At 38.7% G+C, this 12,486-nt stretch overlaps 1 protein-coding gene across 3 annotated transcripts in view; it reads left to right on the top strand.

Annotated features, from left to right (window-relative positions):
• The window catches only part of ARHGAP6 (Rho GTPase activating protein 6), a 311,150-nt gene that overhangs the window by 184,081 nt on the left and 114,583 nt on the right, over positions 1-12,486 (top strand). Inside the window, exon 1 of one of the 3 annotated variants that reach the window (XM_054271898.1) lies at positions 8,379-8,391. The exons of the other annotated variants lie outside the window; for them this stretch is intronic. The gene's annotated coding sequence lies outside the window, so the exon portion shown is untranslated. Of the gene's footprint in view, positions 1-8,378; positions 8,392-12,486 lie in introns of those variants that run through there. 3 annotated transcript variants of the gene reach the window in all.

The raw sequence follows: 12,486 nt of genomic DNA, 5'->3' as shown, positions 1-12,486 counted from the left end.
AAATTTGTTAATAACTTTCATTCCATCCTTTTGTCTTACATCACTTACCATTGTGTGACAAGTGTTTCTTTGAGTTTCTTTGAAAGATAAAAGAATTTGTGTATTTTATGGCAGCATTCTTCACATGTATTTTACCTCTGTGTTTTTATTACAAATTTTCAGCTGAGCTGTGAAGTGGAGCAACTGACCTAACATGCAAGATATATAAGGAGAGGAAAAACATTTAAATCATGTTTTATATCTTTCTACAACGTTTCTGTCTGGTAGAATAAAATAAAATTGCAGGAAGTTGGGAATAGAGGGGGACTTGATAATAGGAAGACTTGGCTTTAAAAACTTGAAATATTTGCCCTTAATATTTTGCCTTCCTTCCTTGCCAATACACTTATTTTCAATAATCTCAGTTCTTTTTCAAATGTTGTATTGTGAAAAGGCAATTAGTGAAAGACCTAAGATGGTACAGAAAAACTATTCAGTCCAAACTGATAATTTTCTTTCAGGGACACAGTAAAATACTGGTTTTGAATTGTAAATGGTTGCTACATGTATAAATAACAGTAGCGAAAAATCATTCAAAATTCAACTTTCATGTGACAGTAATACAAAACAAATCAGAAGCTTAGCTGAGTAACTGTTTGGGAAATAATTTAAAGATTAATAAATAACAATCTGTATAGTGTTCAGTATAGTTTAATTGACTCCTTGTTTTGCAAGTGGTTAAGCTTTGGTGTTTTTTACGTGGCTGTACAGGAGGCATTTTTGAGTCTCCTACCTTGCTGTCCCACATGTTTTATGAAGACAGTAAATTAGTTAAATTAGTTTTCAATGCTCAGCTGTGTCCTGCCCATCCTTCCTTCAAATGCATCGGGGTCTGCCTTGAGTCCTGCGGGTGTGACCATCCTGCTGCTCCCTCTTGTACCTGCACAGGGGCGGCTTCTCCTGTCCCAGGGAGGGTGAGCGGGCCCAGGGCTGCTGTGGCACGAGGCTCTCCTGCTGCTGAGTGGGGACACTGCTGCTCTGAGCCCCTGCAGCTGGGGCACATCTGCAGCTGGGGCACATCTGCTCAGGCACATCTGCACATCTGCAGCTGGGGCACACCTGCACACCTGTTGCTCCCTCGGGCACCGCTTTGGGAGCCGCCTGCTGAGCGCTGCTGGTTGTGGAAGCTCTGGTTGTAGCTGCCCTTAATGCTGTGGTGCCCAGCAGGAGGATTCTGCTCTGCAGGCATGGAGGGTTTGAGTGAAGCATCAGAACTGATTGTCCTTTTTGCACATGTGCTTTTTTCCCTGTTGGTAACAGTGTTGGCTTTTACAGAGGCACCTGAGAACTGTGTGGGGTCAGTGCTCCCAACAGAGCTGGGGTCTCACTTTTAAAAAGAGACATTTGGCTCAGACATAAGAAATGGTGGAGGTTCAGGTGCTGCTGGTGGCTGTCTGACCTCTCTCACTCTTCCAGCTCACCAAGGGGGAGCCCACTCTTCATTGCTTACTGGGCTCTCTTTTCTGCTTGTCACCACATAAAGTATGTATTTATAACTCCTAAGCGTGTAAACGTTGCCACAGAGTTTATTAGCCTATCTTCTGTTTTGCTGCTGATGTGGTTCTAAGATGCTTTTACCAAGAACTATTAGAATAAATTATAAATAGTTAACTGTTTAGAAATGCTCTGACTCAATCTTATTGTACATACGAGGACTAATTCAATTTTTTTTTCGTAAATGGCAACTATTTTCCTCAACAATTTGAAACTGAACAACAGAAGGGTCTCCAAGCAAATTAATCAGGAGAAAAGTAGTAAAACCAGCCCTGCTCAGGCTTTTTTCCTCCCTTCTGTGTGGGAAACATGACGTTTTCTAACCCGATAGTGGGAATGTTTTCTTCTGCAGGCCTGAGTCACTTGGGAGGAATGCTAAGATTAATGCACAAGATTAATTTTCTCACTGCTGCCTTCTCCACTGCAAAAATGGAAGTTTCCTTTCCTTTGAGCTTTTCTTTCATTTCCAGCAAAATTTCAGGTACTCTGAACATTTTTCCCCTACAATTTCAAACCCAGTTTTCTTCTATAAAATCTGTAAAATTTTTCCTTGCCTTTTAGTGACCATGGGCGCAGAAGTGATTAATCTTTGTTTGCTCTGCATTTTACGCAGTTCTGCAGAATACAGAAAATCCTCGGTTCTCAGAGAGCTGTGAACAGGAGTTTTTACTTTATCAAGGTTCCCATGATGTACAGTATCAGTTTAATCCAGTTTTTTTTTTTCATTTACAACAATATTAATTATACCTAATCTATAACAACAGATGTTCTGAAATGGCATTTATATTTGTTTTGGATCCTCTAAGAGAGATTACTTCTCATCTTTCTTAATTAAGCATTAACAGTTATTGAAAGAATTAGTCTTAAATGCTAAAATTAAAAAAAGAGATAAAGGATGTCTTCCCAGGTGGCTCCAGAGTAAGCACTACTCTCTATACATTGAATCTCATCAAAGGCTAGATTTTAATGCATATTAATTTCATTTTGACATGCATTGCATAAGTGTTCCCATTGAATTTGAACAAAAAGACTTAATGCTCTATCTTAAATGAATAATCTGCCTGTTAAAGTAATTTTAGGAAAAGCAGTAGCACAAAAATGAGTTCATGTTCCCATGGCCAATGCACATTAAGTTATATAATTTTAAGATTAGACACGTGTAGTTGAAAGGCATCATAAGTGAAAGGTGTGCAATTGGCGTTTTTTCATTTGTTTGTAAATGACAACATGTTCTGTGTTACTGTCCCTGAAGGAGCAGGAGCACTTTGGGCCAGGCATTACTTACAGCACCAATCTGCAGGGGAAATGCCTGAATCTGCTCCCTGCCCTTCCTGTGCCCCAGTGCTGCTGCCCACAGAGGAGGGATAGAAGGTGACCTGGAGGTGATAACACTGGCTTTGGACCCAACAGTGTCTTTATGTTTTTTATTTGATTAAAGAGAAGTCAGTCTGGAGAACAGTTAGGAAGAAATGGAGATGCTTCTGGTGAGTATGTGAGTAACTTGGTTGTATGTCAGTAACATGGGTTGCTTTCTCAGAGAGGTTTATTTTCACAAAGACCTGTAAAACCCTATTTCACTGATGTAGTTGAAGTTTCTGCCTTGTTCTTCATTTAGCATAGACCTTTACTTGGGTTTCTTGTAGTGTTAAGGGGTAGAGATTTTCTTGTCGCAAATGTCCTGTTCTTGTCATTGAAGACATTGGTTCTCCACTGAGATGAGATCGCAGAGATGAAAAAAAAGGGTAACATTAAAATTCTAGAAATTCTGTCTTATTCAGTCAATTGGAACACATAATTAGTAATTGAAAAGGTAATTAAAGTTTGACAGGCTGCCAAAATTTGTGTATCACATAATTTTTTTTTAACAGTGGCTTATTTTTTGAAATTATTTTTGATTCTTCTGGCCTTGTTTTTTTCTCACCTTCCTGCATCTGACTTTCAATGGATTTCAATTCAATTGAAATTCATTTCAATGCTTCTCATTTTCTAAAGCCCTGAATTTTTCTCTACCTGTTGCCAACATCCTCTTTCATTCTGTGTTCTCCTTGTTTAATTTGCTGCTTTTCTTCCATAGGTTTCTGACTCTTGATTTCCTGCTCAGTCCCATATTGGCTACTCATTAACTACATTAGCTACATTAACTTCCCATGAATTGTTCCCTTTGGGTATTGAATGCTTACTTCTACAATTTTTCATGATCCTTCTTTTGTTCCTTTCTTGTTATATCACCATCAAGACTGGTCATTATTCCTGTTTACCAGCATAATTTTCTGGGACTTCTATATCATTAGGTAGAAATGAAAGCAAATGTGAATTTGGGTGTACTTAACAGGGTAGAAATTAATTAGAAATGTAGAAGATAAAACTGTCCCCTTGCCTCTGAGACTTCAATTTCATGAGAGTTTTCTAATTAGATTGCAATTTCTGATTTTCCATATTCAGATCAGCGCCTTTCTATCAATGGAGAACTTAGTTTAGAACTTGTTCTCTGATCAGTGAAAAAATTCAGATAACATGGCCAAAAACTCACATTTAGTCTAAATGGGAGGAAAATTTTTCAGTAGGACTTACTGAAAATTTCTGAAGTATCACACAGATTAATAACAAGCCAATGTGTCAGATTAAACTGGAGAATGAAACAGATTGAATCACAAACTGCAGAAGACTTTCTGAGCATCTTGCTGAGGCCTTTCCCAAAGACATTTGTTTTATTTATGGTGAATGTTACTTCAGTATGTTTCTAAACAGACAAGAAAGAGGAATCAGAGTCTTAAGAGCAGAGACATGTACTTGAAATTTAGCACTTCACACTGTGTTCCAGCCTGTCTGAGAGCAGTTGCTGTAAAGCATCTGGAGAGGAGAAGGGATTAAGCCCTGGACCTTGGACATGGATGCGCTCATAGTTGGGCAGAGAGCTGCAGGGTGGGGTCTGCATCTGACACTGCTGCTGCACTGCTGTGCCTGCTCTGCAAATGCTGTCCTGCTGACCTTAAACAATTTCCATGGGGCTCCATGAAAATAGGGAGGGAAGTGGCGAAGTTGTAACAGACTTTTGAAATGGCTTTGTCTGGAGGGGAAGCTGCAGCTTTGAGTGAGTGCCTGAGCTCCCTGAGCAATGGAAAGGATGAAGCAGTGCTACATCACAGACCTATCAGTGTACCAGAGAGGGCTCCACAGGACCCAGAAAATCTGGGTTCACTGTTCTGCAGAGTGGCCTGGAGGGAGGTTCCAAGGCCACTTTCTTGGAAGAGGTACAAGCCACTAGGTTAGAGAATAACCTAAAATTGGGAATCTCTGTTTATGTTTGTTCTGGTTCATTATGTTGGTTTGGTTTTTTTTTTCCCACTGGTGGTCACATCTGACTTTTGGGTTTGATTTGATGGTTTGCTTCTTTTTTTTTATTCACCCTTTTCTTAGTTTATTTTTGGGGTTTTTTAGTTTTTTTTCTTTTTTTTTTTCAGAAATATATTCTCATATCTGTGTAGGTTTTAGAATAAAAACTGGTCATCTCTTTGTCCTGTAAGCATGTGGCCTTTCACATGTACCTCAGGGAGACCACCTCCTGTACTTTCTGCCTTTTCAGGCACTGCTGTGTGGATCTCAGTGTGGTGGGGCTGAGCTTTGGCCACCAGACTGACATTTTACTGATCATGCCAGAAGGGCTGTGGAAAGCTGAGCAGTTTTCCACTCTAAATTTAAACACCTGTGTACAGTCCCTGTTAGGCATGTGGCAGCAACCTTTTATTTTGGTTTTCTCACATGTAAGTTGGAGTGATTTTTGAGAGCTGGGAACTTCACAGGAGTATGGATTGGTCCCCTCTGCTGCTCTGGATTCAATAAGCTGTATATGTTGTTATAAATGTAGATTGCAAGCTGATCATGGTTGATTTGTTCTTAATAGTCACAACTCTCAAATCCTGTGAGGTATTATTCCCACTTCTTTCTAACACTGCACAAAAAGAGAGTAAAGATGTTAATTTTCAAAGTAAAATCAAGTAGTCATGTTTTATGTTCTCAAAATCTACCAAGAAACAAATATTTGCCTTCTTCTGATTTTTTTCTTCATAGGATCTTATGTAACAACCAAAGTGATAGTCCTTAGACTGAACTTTTGTACATTATTAATATGACTTTTCAATATCTTGCATGCTTTTGCTCTTCAGACTACAATAACATGTCATTGGGACCATCAGTAGCAATTTGGATCTCTTTATCACCGGTTTTTCTTTTTACTTACTACATAAAATCTTTACCCAGAGGAAGTGGAGTTATTTCATCAGGGACATTTGCATCTTAGGATGTCTCTAACCCTTTCTACTGAGTGCATTTCTTTCAAACATGTCAAAATACATGTGGAAAAGCCTAGTCACCAAAAATTAGAACATCTGTCTTTCTTGCTTTACAAAGTAGTGACTGAATCTGTAAGATAAAATCTTCAGGAACCTCATGAGAAGTTTGTGAACCTTAGCCTGGCTCTGTTTTAAAAAAGGCTTTCCTTGTGTCGAGTGTTTTTGGCAGTTAAGACATTGGAAAAACTTCCACAAACAAGATGTGGAAGCAGAACAAATGAGCGTGGTCCTGCTCCAGCTAACCTTTACTGAAAGATTGATGTGAGCTTCCTTTAGGGCAGAGTTGTCTTCCTTTGTATTCATAACAGAGAGAAAGAGATGTTATTGGGTCTGTACTGGAGTTCTGTAGCTATTCCACCCTGCCATTTAACTTTTTTGACTCTTTTCTCACTGGCTAACTTAGTTTACTGACATTGCTAGGGACCCCTTTAAATGTGGCATCATGGACAGTTTATGATTCTGTTTTCTAGATTTTTATTTTCTTGAATGATGCACAGGCAGATCCAAGTGTCTCAGAAGTGAGGAGTGTTTTGGGGTACCTCAGATTTCAGATGATGAAATCAAGTTTGATTTTTTTCAAAGGATGAGGGCACAGCATCAATCTGCCTCAGAAAGCTTCTCAAAGTGGGTGGTTGTGATCTAAGTCTGAAGCAGCATGTTTGTGCAAAAAGCCATACTCCCATGTCACAGAGAGTGAGATTATCACTGTGCTCATCCTGGGGGTCTTGCTCCCTGTCAGGATTTGGGAGAGGGAATACCAGAAGCCAGACGTGATCTGTCCAAAGCAGCAAGGTCTTCTGTTGTGTGAGGAAATAGTGCAGACTGAAGCTCTGAAGTCATGCAAGCATTTCTCTAGGGAAATATAAATGTCTGAAGTATAACAGAACCCAGTTTAAACCAGGACTCTTTTAAATACCTCTACTCAGAAGAAAATGTGACCATTTTGTTCTTAAGTTTGCGAGTCATAGGCAGGATTTACGCAAGTATTGTTATTATTTACAGTGATAGTTACAATGTTTGAGTTAAATATCCTCGAGCAATCAGTGAGGAGCTAAATTTACATCGTTGCCTGGTTTTGTGTGTCACACAGTGCTATATATTAAACCTGTTTGTCAGGTGAGTGTTGAGCTGAACAGAACAGGTCTCTTGCTCAGAGCAGCCCTGCTCATGCTGAAGTTGTGCCTTAGCTTCCAGAAATGCAATGTAATGGAATGCCAATAGACATTGTTAACTTGGCAGCAGCTCAAGCACTGTATTGCAGTGTGAGGCTTGATTTCTTTTATGCCAAGGTAATGCTAGAGCAGCACTTGATTTATCCTGAGTTTACAGGACTGTGACAGACTATAATCTAGTTCTGGGCACTGGAATACTTCCCTGAAAAATAGGAGTGTCATTTACTTTTTGTATTCGTACTGTTGGTTTTTTGTGGCTAATAGAATATTGTTCATATATTATATATAATTCTGGGTATAGTGCTGTGAGAGCTGGATCGTTAGTATTATATAGAGTTAAGACTACTAGAAAGGCAAAAAGTCTGAGTCCAGTTTATGAAGAATGTAGAGCAGTATGACAGATGTGTGAATGAGGAAATTCCCTGCTTTGTAGATTCAAGTAGCATGTGTCTATGTCCAAAGATGGTTTTGTTGTGGTTTTTTTAAATAAGAAAATAAATATTCTCATTCTCAAACTTTCTTTTGGAGGCAGTAGGACTTTTTCTTACTACTTTTCTCTTTTTCTTCTCCCCTATATTCAGCCGTAGTCCTGAATCTAAACAGTACACTATGGATTTTTTTTACTTGGATTTTGTGCTGGTGAATAAAAATTCACAGTACTCCCCATGAGAAGCAAACAGGAGACTAAATATCTTGACCTGCAGTGTAATTTGGCTATTTAAGATTCTGATCTTCATCTGCCTGGTTAAGCTATAAGTATATTCACTTTAATGCACAGGCCAGGTGGCAAGTCATGTGAATATGAATGCTTTACATGTGAAAATTTTTACACTGGTGCTTATTCATTTCAAGACACAGGAAGTTCCATGCTACTCAGCTGCTTGTTCTTCCAAAAGATTCTGCAGCACTTCTCAGTGGAAGTTCAGTGCTAGAAACAATAAATTTATATTCATCAGCTTCATTGTGCAAAACTGTACAGATAGAGCAGTTAAAAGAATATGGTAGTACTGAGACATTTACTTCTCATTTGCTTAGCTGAGGCTGGGATTCTGACTTCATGTTCTGAGTGCCTTTCAATCTGGTGTATATATGATTAATGTTGGTGAGTCACTTCTGATGGGAATTTTCGCTTTTTCTCACATTGCAAGATAGGGAGACTTTCTGCTCCTCCTACCACCAGTTCAGAAGCACTGTAGAAGACAGAAAGGAGGAGATAAATTTCTCTTGTTTTCAGAATTGCACTCTGTTAAAGGAACTGAGGAGATTGCCAGTCCCTTTGGCATTTTCTACACAGGTGTCTGCAAACCAACTAGGACAGCTGGGATTGGGATAAAGGTGTAAGTAGATTGTTATATGCACTTGAGAAATGTTCTTACTGCTTATTTAAATTCAGAATTTAGGTGGGAAGACTAGTCTAGAAAAAATGGGAAGGGGTATTTGGGAAGGAAATTATTCTGTAGGTGCAGGAAGGCAGATCATGACCTGAATCCTTTCGGGGTTCGTGGTAGGGATTGTTGGAGCTCTGGAGATCTGCTTATTCCTGCCGTAAGAAAATAAATAAATTCTCCTGGGGGGAATATAATGCTTCATTAACACAGCTTAGCTCAAAAGCTCTATATAGCTGACTGTAAAATAATGTAGGCATGTCTACAGAACTTCCCTGGGATTTTAGAAAATGCTTTTCCTCTGTTTCTGTGTGTGTGCCTGTGCATAAAGAATGCAGTACATAGGTTGACTGTGAGATTCAGTTACCACAAAATTCATAAAATGGGACAGAATGGCTTCCATATTGAGGAATTTTAAAGGGCTCCACCTGTATCTAGAGACCAGATATTTGGAAATGCCTAGGTACATAAATGTATGTAAAATACCACTGGAAGTCCTCAGTGGTATTTTGCAGGGTTTAAAGCAATTAAATAGCTGCTGATTGCAGCAGGACTTAGGCAGCTGACTTGCTTCTGGTTTAGACAGCCCTGCAAGACCTCTGTGTGTAATTTTAGTCCTCTAAGTAATGTCAGAATATGGTCTGATGCTTCAATGAATATCCTTCAGCTAAAATTTAAAGTCTGCCTGACCTCACCTCTGACACTGAGGACAGACCTCCTGAGTTTATGTCTTGTGGATTTTGTGTCCAAATTGTGTTTTGCTGCAGCTCTACCCTAGGACAGGACAAGATCACTTGAGGCAAACCACTGGTACTGGAGACGACTGCATCAGATAATTCGTGTTTTTACAGTTGTGATGTTCACTACAAATAACATTACCAACTATTTGGTGACCTCTAGGAATTTATTCTTTTGTCTATCTTTTGGACTTCGGTATTTCATAAACTGACTCAGCAGAAAGCATATGGCTACAGTGAGTATCAATGCCAATTATCATGACATCAGTAATACTGCTGTTAGTTTGGATTCGCATTATTGTTGGATCTAGAAGTTTAATTCATTCTATTATGGATTCTATTTCCAGTAACATTCAATTTGTATTGCTAGCAGGCTGGAAAAGAACCCATGGAGGAAAGAAATTTTGTCGAATATATGCACTAACAACACATTAGAAAGTGACTTCCATAAAAAAAAAAAAAGAGTAATTAATTGTGCCAGAGATTGATACTTTCTCTTCTTTACCCTCTGTTCCTCACAGCTTTTGGAGCTCTGTTTGCTTTCCAGAGGTGTAATGATATGCTCTGAGTGACTAAAAAGGCTTATTTCTGTCCTAGGCTTAGAGCATAAAGGATGAATGCTTTGGTGGTATAATGCTGATCTGAACACTAGGGGAGAAAATGGAGCTTTATGAAGATGGAAAATGAAAAGACTTTATAATGCCTTCATTGCTTTTAACATTTGTTTTCAGTATTTTCTGCAGTATTTTTTTCTTTTCTGAAGAAACCTATAGCTTCCACACAAGTTCCTTTGCCCTGTTGGTTTTCGTGACTCGTTATTCATTGACAATCTATTACTGCCAACAGAAGATGCTCAGGTCAAGCTCTTGGCTGCTATAAAATGCACACTAAACACTCAGCATGAATTCTGGTGGGCATTTGCACTTACCCAGCAAGTAAGGATGCTCTTGGGAACCCTGCAGATAATTGCCCAATATTCTCTAAGACTGCAGTCTCCAAATTCAGGCAGTGTGTACAGCATGGCTCTTTGAAAAGACTTTTAAAAAAGTAAGACCAGAGAAAATGTTAGGAGTGGGCAAAGGAAAGCAGAACTGTGCATGTGTGGGTGAGGAGGGGAGTGTTTCTCCTGTATTCTGACCTTATTTTTTCCCTTCTCTGTATGGTTTATTCCCCCTTTCCCATGCATCAAGGGACCCTCTGTTGTTCTGTGGAATTGTTTGTGGTTCAGGAGGAGACAGATTCCAACAGCCTTACCTGGAATCAGCCAGCATAGGGGCACCAGGTCTGCACCATGGGCTGCCATCCTGGAGTTTACAGTCTTGCCACGAGCCTGATGAAGGTGGTCCAGCTGGCTGTTCCCTGGTGGCATTGTAAGCTCAGGTTCCTCACAGTACATGGAAAAATGCACCTCTGTGGTCACACACTGTGGCTGTAACACCTGCTAACTACTGTGACAGGAGCTTTCCAAACACCCTGTGTAGAGCATGTTTCTATTATTCTGAAAAGGGTCCAGAAAAATGACTGAGTACATTGCCATCTCTGAATTCCCCTTTCTCCAGGCAGTTTGAACCTGTGTACAGACAAACTTTTTTTTATTTTTTTATGTTTACCTTTTCAAATCTGCATATAATCTGAATTGACAAAGGAAATAGATCTTTCTGCCTTCTTTTTTCATCACCCTACAATATCCTAGATATTATACAAGGAACACAGAGAAAGAAATTGTAAAAGGAAGATGGAATAGCAGATCTGGTTTCGTGGTCCCTTTCAAAGCTTGGAGCCAGTCTGTTTTCATCCTGGCTGTTATTTCCTGGATTATGGATTATCATAATGAAAAATGGATTATGATACACAGTAAATGGTCAGTGTGCAACAGTTAAAAATAACTAAGTGATGCCATCTGCTGTCTTAAAATCTTATTTAGCATTACATCTGACTGAATTGTTATCCTAAAAAGTGGGAACTGCCTACGCTGAGTACCATGTCAGACATGTTACCTTGATGTGTGTCAAAGTTAGGCAATATAAATATTGATTGTGATTAAATATAGTAGACTATAGAATGTCAGAAGAAAATGTGATACTAGTGTCAATCCAAAACAATTCCTTGGTGAACTTACTTTGCAAATAGTTTGAGAGGTTTTTTTCCAGACTGTTTTGGGTTTTTTTTATTTCTGAGAGGAAGAAGTGGAATCTTGTGGAATAGAGGGGAGATTAGTGACATACCAACCCATTAAAGTGTGTGTTTATTAAACTGTATGTTATGTGGTGAAATTCTTCACGTTACTTCTATATTTAGTACAAGTTATCTACAGCTTTATCTATAGCACACAGTGCTTTTTTTTAGGAAAGAGTTAACCCCTGACCATGGTCTTCAAAGAAGTTGAAAACCACATTTCTGTAAGACATGTTGCTCAAAGAGAAGTCACTCATTGTCTCAGATCATAACATTTAACAGTTGAATATACATTAAACTAAGCTAAATTTGAAGTGGACTATGGACTACCATGCTCAGCATTGAAATCATTCAGAGAATATTCAGAGAATATCATCTCTGAATATTGAGTGTATCATGATATTCAGAATATCTCTGATATTCAGAGTATCTCATTCAGAGAATATCAAATATTACTTATTTCATGTATGTGTATGTGTTTGGTTGCTTGGGGGTTTGACAGCAAGAGCAGAGGATGTGTTTTGTTCACATGCAGTTATCCCAGAGTGCAGTTCACGGGCTGCCATTTAATGGAACACTGGCACATGGTAGAGTGATCTGAAATGCACTCAGCAGTGCTTAGCAGGTATAAAGGGCTGCAAATTTAGATTTAACCAGATCAGATTTAACTCTTTCTGCTTCTCTTTTTTGTTGTTTTTTGTAATGATCTGACATAATCTCAGTTTCCTGTATTTTATTTTCACCACAGTGAAAATCATCTGAGTTCTGTGAAGGTAACTATCACTATTGCACTGTTGTGACTTCATATCCTGAATATATGCCTTGTTTAGTGAGGTGTGAGTAAAGATATGTTTGGACATAAACTTATGTATAACCATAGTCTGATATTGAAATGTTTAATTTCTTGTGGATGTTGGGGCTTTTTTAGTTTATTATCAATACTGCAGTGATGTATATTTTGATTTGTATTTTTAAAAGATACACAACCCTTGCTTAGAGTTTTGTGCAGTTTATTTTTAATAGCAAAACTTATTCAATATATAAATATTCATTTCCAGTTGAAGTACAATAGAACTGCTCTCCTATTGGAGCATTATAAATAATTTGCTTTCTCTCTCTGCTCTGGGAGTATATC

This window comes from Melozone crissalis, unplaced genomic scaffold (assembly GCF_028551555.1).
Source record: "Melozone crissalis strain CALT ecotype California unplaced genomic scaffold, PUWL_Pcris_2 ptg000013l_1, whole genome shotgun sequence".
Taxonomy (NCBI): Eukaryota; Metazoa; Chordata; class Aves; order Passeriformes; family Passerellidae; genus Melozone; species Melozone crissalis.
The sequence above is the reverse complement of the archived record's forward strand: the minus strand, read 5'-3'. Positions and strand labels throughout refer to the sequence as shown.